Below are 9,419 nucleotides of genomic sequence, written 5' to 3'. Positions count from 1 at the left end.
TAAGAAATATGACTCCTATACTGTGTATTATTACAGTGCATTGTTATAAACGACTGTATAGAAATACATGTAACTATATATAAATGATATTTGCTCTGCAATGAGGTACAGTATATACTGTGTATATACTGCACCTCATCGTATGTCCCTATGCAGAAAGAGTATATAGTACAATGTTTAACCCCGTGTACCCCGGACAGTAAAATAACCAGGTTCGGAGTGTTGGGGTGAGAATGGGGGGATTAGCTGGTGACCCGAGATCTGATTGTGGAGCAGGAATTCCTCATGAAAGCTGCTTTGTGTGGGGGCAGCTTTAAAGAGACCACTGATATCCTGCTGGAAAGGCGCATTATACTCACGGACAGTCTCACTTTAATCTTGTTTCTGAAACAGATTACTGCTTCATTTCCAAGCCCCAGAAACAGGCAGCTCTTACTGCAGGAGAGTGGCAGGAACCCTCCACCATGCAACGGTAGCAACAATACAACTAGTAATATACATTAATGCTGGTACCAAATGTGTGATGGTGTTATTAATTCTTGTTATTTATTCATTCTTTTATTTATTTATTATTATTATTAATAATAATAATAATAATAATATAATGATGACAGTGCTACTAAGTATACGTATAATGATGATTAAATTATCAGCACCTTTATTATTATTATTATTATTAGTAGTAGAAGTAGTAGTAGTAGTAGTAGTAGTAGTAGTAGTAGTAGTAGTAGTAGTAGTAGTATTAATAATAGTGCAGTAGTATTAGTAAAGTAAATTAAAGAAATTCAAGTAAATTAAATAATAACAATAATAATAATAATAATAATAATAATAATAATAATAATAATAATAATAATAATGTAATTCTACTTTTAAAAAAAGTTATAAAGTAATATAATGACTACAGTAATAATATGAAAATACTAATATCAGCAGATATTATGATACTACTAAAATAATAGTAATAATGATAGTAACAACTGTAATATAATAACTGTTATTTCTTCTTCTTCTTCTTCTTCTTCTTCTTCTTCTTCTTCTTCTTCTTCTTCTTCTTCTTCTTCTTCTTCTTCTTCTTCTTCTTCTTCTTATTACTACACATGTACATGTCACTGGGATAAGGTTAGTTCAGGCCTGGGCAACCTGTGGCTCTCCAGATGTAGTGAAACTACACATCCCAGCATGCCCTGCCACAGTTTTAGCATTCCCTAATAGCAAAACTGTGGCAAGGCATGATGGGACTTGTAGTTTTACAACAGCTGGAGAGCCACAGGTTGGCCAGGCCTGGGTTAGTTGCTAACAACTTCCCCTGTGTACATTGACTGAATACCCAGCAGTGACAGTGGCCACAGATCGGACACTAACCACCACCGATATGGCTGGGAGAGGACAGGTGGGATCGCCTATGTACCAATGCAGGAATTTCCGATTCTCCTATCAACAGTTAACCCTTTCCGTCCTGCAGATTATTCCCAATTAATAGCTGTTACGGTATTTGTTCCCTCCATGAATACATTAGGATCCGCTTCAAGTGATGGCTCAATTCAAGGGTACTTCAGCATCTGCTCATTTAAGGGCAATTAATCATTTTGATATATGGTGTAAAAGTGACTGCTTCCCGGGGACCTTCTTTGACAAGAATAACAAAGCAATTTGCCAGAAGCCATCTCTAGGACATGTTATTAGCGCAGCCTTCATCTTAAAGAGGTTCTTTGTGTTCAGATTTAGGGAACTGTTTAAAGGAAACAGCCCATCCTTCTTCCCCTGTAACACCTCATGGTGCACACAGAGCAAGTACTGAGCCCCTTACACATTGGGCCTGATTCTGAGTCGCAGGTAACTACAGTATGTACTAAGCCTTGGAGAGAGATAAAGTACCATCTAATCAGCTCGTAACTGCCATATTACAGGCTGTGTTTTAAAAATGACAGTTAGTAGCTGGTCAGTTAGCATTTTATTTCCATCCACTTTATCTCTCTCCAAGGGGCCCACTTATCAACAATCACATATTGCATGCAATCTGTCCGGGATCTTACCACCCAGGATCACATTGCAATATATGATCCTGGGCAGTATTACCCACAGGGACAGGGGTACTGTAGCACTCACAGGGACAGTAGCACCCACAGAGACAGGGGCTCCAAAATGAGCGCATCCCTGCAATGTGCTCTGCGGGCTTCCAGGTTCCTGCGCATGCGCAGTCACACGTGACCGCGATACACTGAGGCATTTCTGGCTGAGGTTTCCCGGGGAACCCAGCTAGAACTTCTTGCGACATGTAGCTCATAGGCTACAATTCTAGCTGTTGGGAACAATATTGGGAATGCTTTGCATTCCTGATATTGATACATTGGGCAGCATCGCATCCCCCATAGAAACCTAAGAGGGATGAGGCTGCTGGCGGAAATGGAGAGATTACAGCTGGTATCTGAGATACCTGCTGCGATCCCTACTTTATACATTCAGGAGATCCCTAATATTTGCGGCTAACCCCCGAAAACGGGTGTTTTGGAGACATAGCCAGAAATATTATTTGATTAATGGGCCCCTAAGGCTTAATACATAGACCCCCTCAGTGACTCAGGGCCTTCACTTCCAGCGATCAGAAGGCCTAAGTGAATATCCGCTCATATTCTCAGTCATTGTAACCCTCCATGTGAGCTCTACCAGGTCCAGCTCTGTCACAGGCAGTTACGGGACATGGCAGTAGCTCCGCTAGCCAGGATTCCCGTGCCCTGTGTCAGCCTCTTCTGGTGGGGTGTGAGGGCCACATGGTGCTTGAGTCTGGATACTGGGGAGTGCAGTGCAGGTGAGTCTCTCCCTGGGGTAAGAGTGGCTTGGTGAGGGGAGATAGGGGGATGGGGAGCTGGGAATGCAGCATGCAGTCATTGGGTAGAGACAGACTGTGGGGTGTATGGGAGGAAGGAGAGAGGAAGACACAGACTGCAATATACTTATTTATATATGTGTATAAATATATATATATATAATAAGTTTCTTATATAGCGCAGCAAATTCTGTTGCACTTTAATAGATATATATCTGAGGGGGCCCCAAAGATCTCACTGTACCAAAGGGGGCCCCAAAGATCTCACTTTTTGAGATGGAAATGGCAGGTTTGTGAGAGGTACTGAATGTGTGGTTTGAAGGAGAGGGAGGATTCAAGGGTTACTCCAACACAGCGCACTAGGGGGCTAGAAGAGATAGTAGTGCCATCAATGGATAAAGAAATTGTGGGAGGTGAGGTTATGCGGAAGGGAGGGAAGATGATCAGCTCAGTCTTAGACATGTTAAGTTTAAGAAAGCACTGGGACATCCAGGAAGAGATGGCAGAGAGGCAGTTGGAGATACGCATGAGGAGAGCAGGGGAGAGGTAAGGGGAAGACAGGTAGATTTGAGAATCATAAGAGTAGAGATGATATTGTAAGTCAAAAAAGCTAATGAGCTTACCTAATGAGGATGTGTAGAGAGAGAAAAGAAGAGGCCCAAGAACAGAACCTTGGGGGACACCTACTGGTAGAGGAAGTGGGGAGGTGGAGTCATGAGAGGAGACAGAGAAGGAACGATTAGAAAGTTAGGAGGACAGCCAGGAGAGAGCAGTTAAATGCAGACCAAGGGAGTAAAGGATTTGCAGGAGGAGAGGTTGGTCCACAGTGTCAAAAGCAGCAGAGAGGTCAAGGAGAATAAGCAGAGAGCAGTGGCCCTTGGATTTAGCAGCAAGGAGGTCATTGCAGACTTTCGTGAGGGCAGTTTCAGTGGAGTGCAGAGGACGGAAACCAGACTGGAAAGGGTCAAGCAGTGAGTGGGAGGAAAGAAAGACAGCGAGGCGGTTGTAGACAATACGTTCAAGGAGTTTGGAGGCAGAAGGGAGGAGAGAGATGGGTCGGTAGTTGGACAGAGTGGAAGGTTCAAGGGTAGGATTTTTAAGAATAGGGGAGACAAGTGCATGCTTGAAGGCAGAGGGGACAGTGCCTAATGAGAGTAAGAGATTAAGAAGATGGGCAAGATGGGAATAGGCAGAAGAAGAGAAGTGGAGAAGGCGGGAGGGAATAGGGTCAAGTGGGGAGATGTAAGGAGGGAATGACTGGTTGAGGACCATAACTTCCTCTCCAGATACAGGGAAGAAAGATGTCAGAGTTGGTAGGAGGGAAGGGTCAGGAAATGGAGGAGGTGGGTTCAGGATCTGGTGGGATGTTATGTCCTGACGAATGGAGTCAATTTTGGATGTGAAGTAGGTAGCAAAGTCAAGAGCAGAGAAAGGTGTGGGTGGGCAGAGGAGTGAGTTGACAGTGGCAAAGAGGCACCAGGGATTTGAGGATTGGGAGGAGATGAGGTTTTTGAAGTATGATTGGTTAGAGAGGGAAAGGGCAGCAAAGTAGGATGAGAGCATAAATTTGTAATGGAGGAAGTCGGCCTTAGAGCGTGATTTCCTCCACTGAAGCTCAGCGGTTTGTGAGCATTTTTGCAGATATCTGGTGCATTTGGTGTGCCAGGGTTGAGGCAGAGCAGGCCATAGGCATAGGCAAACTAGGCAATTGCCTAGGGCGTTTGATATGCCTAGGGGCATCAGCAGCTTCTGCTGATTAAAATGATATGAAGCATGCCTATATTCTGTGTGTAGCATTTCATATGCAGATACAGCCACAGTCTCACACAGTATATAGGCATGCTGCATATCATTTTAATCAGCAAAAGCTGCTTGTGCATCCTAGCCACACAGCAATGCAAATAAGATGCATTTTCATGAACAAAAAATGTGCCCGACGTTAGCAATGAGGCAAGATTTATGAGGACACATCTGTATTCAAGCAGAGGCAGAGGTCACAGTGTTAGTGGCAGTGTGAGTGTTGTGTGCATGTGAGTAGGTTGGTTGTGCAGTAGTGTTCGGAATATGTGTAAGGAGCATTATGTGTGTCATGTAAAAATGCATTAATAATGTGCAACATATGTGTAAAGGGCCACTATGTGTGTCATTATGTGTATAAGGGCATTAATAATGTGCGCATATGTGTAACAGGGTACTACTGTATGTGTGTCATTATGTGTATAGGGGCACTAATAGTGTGCAGCAAATGTGTAGGGGGCACTATGTGTGTCATTATGTGTATAAGGGCATTAATAATGTGCGGCATATGTGTAAGGGACATTACGTGTAAAAGGGCATTAATAAAGGTTGTCATAATGTGTAAGGCGCATTATGTTTATAAGGACATTAATAATGTGTCTCATATGTGTAAGGGGCATTACTGTGTGGCATTATGTGAATAAGGTGCTCTACTATGTGGCGTTGCGTATAGAAAGGGCACTACTGTGTCATCTAATGTGAGTAAAGAGCAATAGGGTGTGGTTTAATGTGAATAAGGAGCAATTCAGTGTGATGTAATGTGAATAAGGGGCTCTACTGTGAGGATTAACGTTTATAAGGTAAAGTGATACTACTGTGGGATGTAATATGAATTATGGACACTATCGCATGATCAAATGTGAATAAAGTTGTGGTACGGTGTGGCGTAATTGGAATTGGGGTTACTATTGTGTGGCCATGCCCCTTGTCAGCAAAAACACCCCCTTTTTGGGCTGTGCGCCAAATGTGCGAACTACTCCTATTTAAATATAGGGGGTACAAACCCCAAAATAAGGACTGCTATGGATGAAGGGTGATGGTGCTGGGAAAGAGGTGCAAGGTCAGAGGCGAGACCAGCGGTGGTGTTAGGGGGCACCAGCCAAAATCTTGCCTAGGGCATCATATTGGCTAGGGCCGGCTCTGGGTTGAAGTGTCGATCTGCGAGGGTGCATAGTGGTCGGTGGGGCGAGAGAGTCAAGAGCAGAGGTGAGGGATGCATTGTATAGGGAAGTAGATGGCTCAGGGCAGGAGAGAGAATAGGAGAGATGAGTGAGTCACACATGGAGGATAGGGAAGTGGTGTCAATAGCCTCAATGTTACGCTTAGTGATGGTAGTCTTAGGAGTTAGAGTTGCAGAAGCAGAGAGAGATAGGTTAAAATGAGCAGGTAATGTCAGAGAGGGGAAACAGGGAGTTGGAGAAATCAGAAAGAGCACACGGTGAGTAAAGACCAGATCCAGTGAGCTCCCATTCACATGGCAGGGGAGGAGGAGCACTGGGAGAAACCAAGTGAAGAGGTGAGGTTAAGGAGTGTTAGACTTATAGGGGTGTATTCAATAACTGTCGGAAGCTGCCGTCTTGTCGGAAAGACGACAGCTTCCGACAGAAATAGGTCAGAAGGGGTTCCAACCTATTCAACAGGGGCTGATTTTTTCCGACAAGTCGGGAATTCCCGATTGTTGGAAAACACGTGGATCGGCGTGCTTCTGTTGGAAATGGGGCCAAATCCGACAGGTTTTGGCCCCCTTTCCGACAAACTCAATCCGACTTGAAAACAAGTCGGACTGAGGTGAGAAGACGAGCGGTGCTGCGGGCGGCTGGGGTAGCAGAGATCGGCGGCCGGCTTGAGGAGCTGGCTGCGGGGGAACATGTCTGCGGTGGTGGGGGGAGGTGCTGCAGGAAGAGAGGTGCCTGTCCGTCCCCTGGCCAGGCACCTCTCTCCCTGCAGCGCCTCCACCATCGCCGCAGACATGTCCAGTGTCGGACTGGGGCATGAAGGGCCCACCAGGGGAATGCAGTAATAGGGGCCCATACTTAGGGGGGGTGGTCAGCCTACAAAGGGGGTATGACCAGCCTCCACAGAGGATTGAAATACACAATTGTCTTGTGCAGTGTAATGCAACATATCTACCATGTATAATACAAGTGCACAGTCTGGAAACTGATCCATAGAGGAAGGAGTGGGCCCTCAGGCAGTGGGGCTCACCGGTGGTTTCCCCTGTATCCCTGTGGGCCAGTCCGACCCTGGACATGTCTCCCCGCAACCATCTCCTCCCGCCGGCCGCCGATCTCTGCTCCCCCTGCCGCCGTCCCACACACGCCCGCCGACAATCTCCCTGCCGGCCGCCGACATCTGTACCCCTGGCCGCTGTTGTCAGCGCATCCACAGCTGCTGACAGCAGCGGCAGCACAGGACCCTGTGTACGGCCAAATCCGACAGTCGGATTTAGCCGTCCACTGAATAGGGGTTGTCGTATCCATTCCGACAATCGCATGTCGGAATGGATCCGACTCTTATTGAATATACCCCATAGAGGGCAATTCAGTTGTTTGAAAAGTCGGTTAGGTGTCTGTTTTTTCCTGTCTATTAGATAGGAAAAAACAGACTCCCAACTGAATACCCCTCATAGATTCATTTTTAAGTACATGTCTGCATCATTTCCAATATATTTCTCTATTGACACACTTATATACCATACTCACCTGTAGACACACCTTAAAGTTGTATTTACCTATAGGCACGTCTACAGTACATATCATATTCAGGTATAAACATGCCTACTAGAGATGAGCGGGTTCGGTTCCTCGGAATCCGAACCCGCCCGAACTTCATGTTTTTTTACACGGGTCCGAGCGACTCGGATCTTCCCGCCTTGCTTGGTTAACCCGAGCGCGCCCGAACGTCATCATCCCGCTGTCGGATTCTCGCGAGGCTCGGATTCTATCGCGAGACTCGGATTCTATATAAGGAGCCGCGCGTCGCCGCCATTTTCACACGTGCGTTGAGATTCATAGGGAGAGGACGTGGCTGGCGTCCTCTCCGTTTATAGAGAAGAGAGTGAGACAGTAGAGAGAGACACAGTAGTAATTTTGGGGAGCATTAGGAGGAGTACTAGACTAGTTACTTGCTGAAGTGATAGATAGTGTGACTGTATTATCTGACTTGTGGGGGAGACACTGACAGTGGGGAGCAGTTAGAGTCTGAGAGCAGGACTCAGGAGTACATATAACGTACAGTGCACACTTTTGCTGCCAGAGTGCCACACTGCCATTGTGACCACACTGACCACCAGTATAATATATATTGTGATTGTCTGCTTAGGAGTACTACTTGCAAGTTGCTGATAGTGTGACCAGTGACCTGACCACCAGTTTAATAATCACCACCAGTTTAATATATATATATATATATATATATAATTGAATATAATATATATATAATATTGTATACCACCTACCCGTGGTTTTTTTTCTTTCTTTCTTCTTTATACATACTACTATAGTAGCTTACTGTAGCAGTCTGCGGTGCTGCTGAGCTGACAGTGTCCAGCAGGTCCGTCATCAGTCATTACATAATAAATATATCTACCTGTCCGGCTGCAGTACTAGTGTGATATAATATATATTGATTTCATCTCATTATCATCCAGTCTATATTAGCAGCAGACACAGTACGGTAGTCCACGGCTGTAGCTACCTCTGTGTCGGCAGTCGCTCGTCCATCCATAATTGTATACCACCTACCCGTGGTTTTTTTTTCTTTCTTCTTTATACATACTACTATAGTAGCTTACTGTAGCAGTCTGCGGTGCTGCTGAGCTGACAGTGTCCAGCAGGTCCGTCATCAGTCATTACATAATAAATATATCTACCTGTCCGGCTGCAGTACTAGTGTGATATAATATATATTGATTTCATCTCATTATCATCCAGTCTATATTAGCAGCAGACACAGTACGGTAGTCCACGGCTGTAGCTACCTCTGTGTCGGCAGTCGCTCGTCCATCCATAATTGTATACCACCTACCCGTGGTTTTTTTCTTTTCTTTCTTCTTTATACATACTACTATAGTAGCTTATGTAGCAGTCTGCGGTGCTGCTGAGCTGACAGTGTCCAGCAGGTCCGTCATCAGTCATTACATAATAAATATATCTACCTGTCCGGCTGCAGTACTAGTGTGATATAATATATATTGATTTCATCTCATTATCATCCAGTCTATATTAGCAGCAGACACAGTACGGTAGTCCACGGCTGTAGCTACCTCTGTGTCGGCAGTCGCTCGTCCATCCATAATTGTATACCACCTACCCGTGGTTTTTTTTTTCTTTCTTCTTTATACATACTACTATAGTAGCTTACTGTAGCAGTCTGCGGTGCTGCTGAGCTGACAGTGTCCAGCAGGTCCGTCATCAGTCATTACATAATAAATATATCTACCTGTCCGGCTGCAGTACTAGTGTGATATAATATATATTGATTTCATCTCATTATCATCCAGTCTATATTAGCAGCAGACACAGTACGGTAGTCCACGGCTGTAGCTACCTCTGTGTCGGCAGTCGCTCGTCCATCCATAATTGTATACCACCTACCCGTGTTTTTTTTTTCTTTCTTTTTTATACATACTACTATAGTAGCTTACTGTAGCAGTCTGCGGTGCTGCTGAGCTGACAGTGTCCAGCAGGTCCGTCATCAGTCATTACATAATAAATATATCTACCTGTCCCGCTGCAGTACTAGTGTGATATAATATATATTGATTTCATCTCATTATCATCCAGTCTATATTAGC

Source organism: Pseudophryne corroboree, chromosome 9 (genome assembly GCF_028390025.1).
Source record: "Pseudophryne corroboree isolate aPseCor3 chromosome 9, aPseCor3.hap2, whole genome shotgun sequence".
Taxonomy (NCBI): Eukaryota; Metazoa; Chordata; class Amphibia; order Anura; family Myobatrachidae; genus Pseudophryne; species Pseudophryne corroboree.
The sequence above is the reverse complement of the archived record's forward strand: the minus strand, read 5'-3'. Positions refer to the sequence as shown.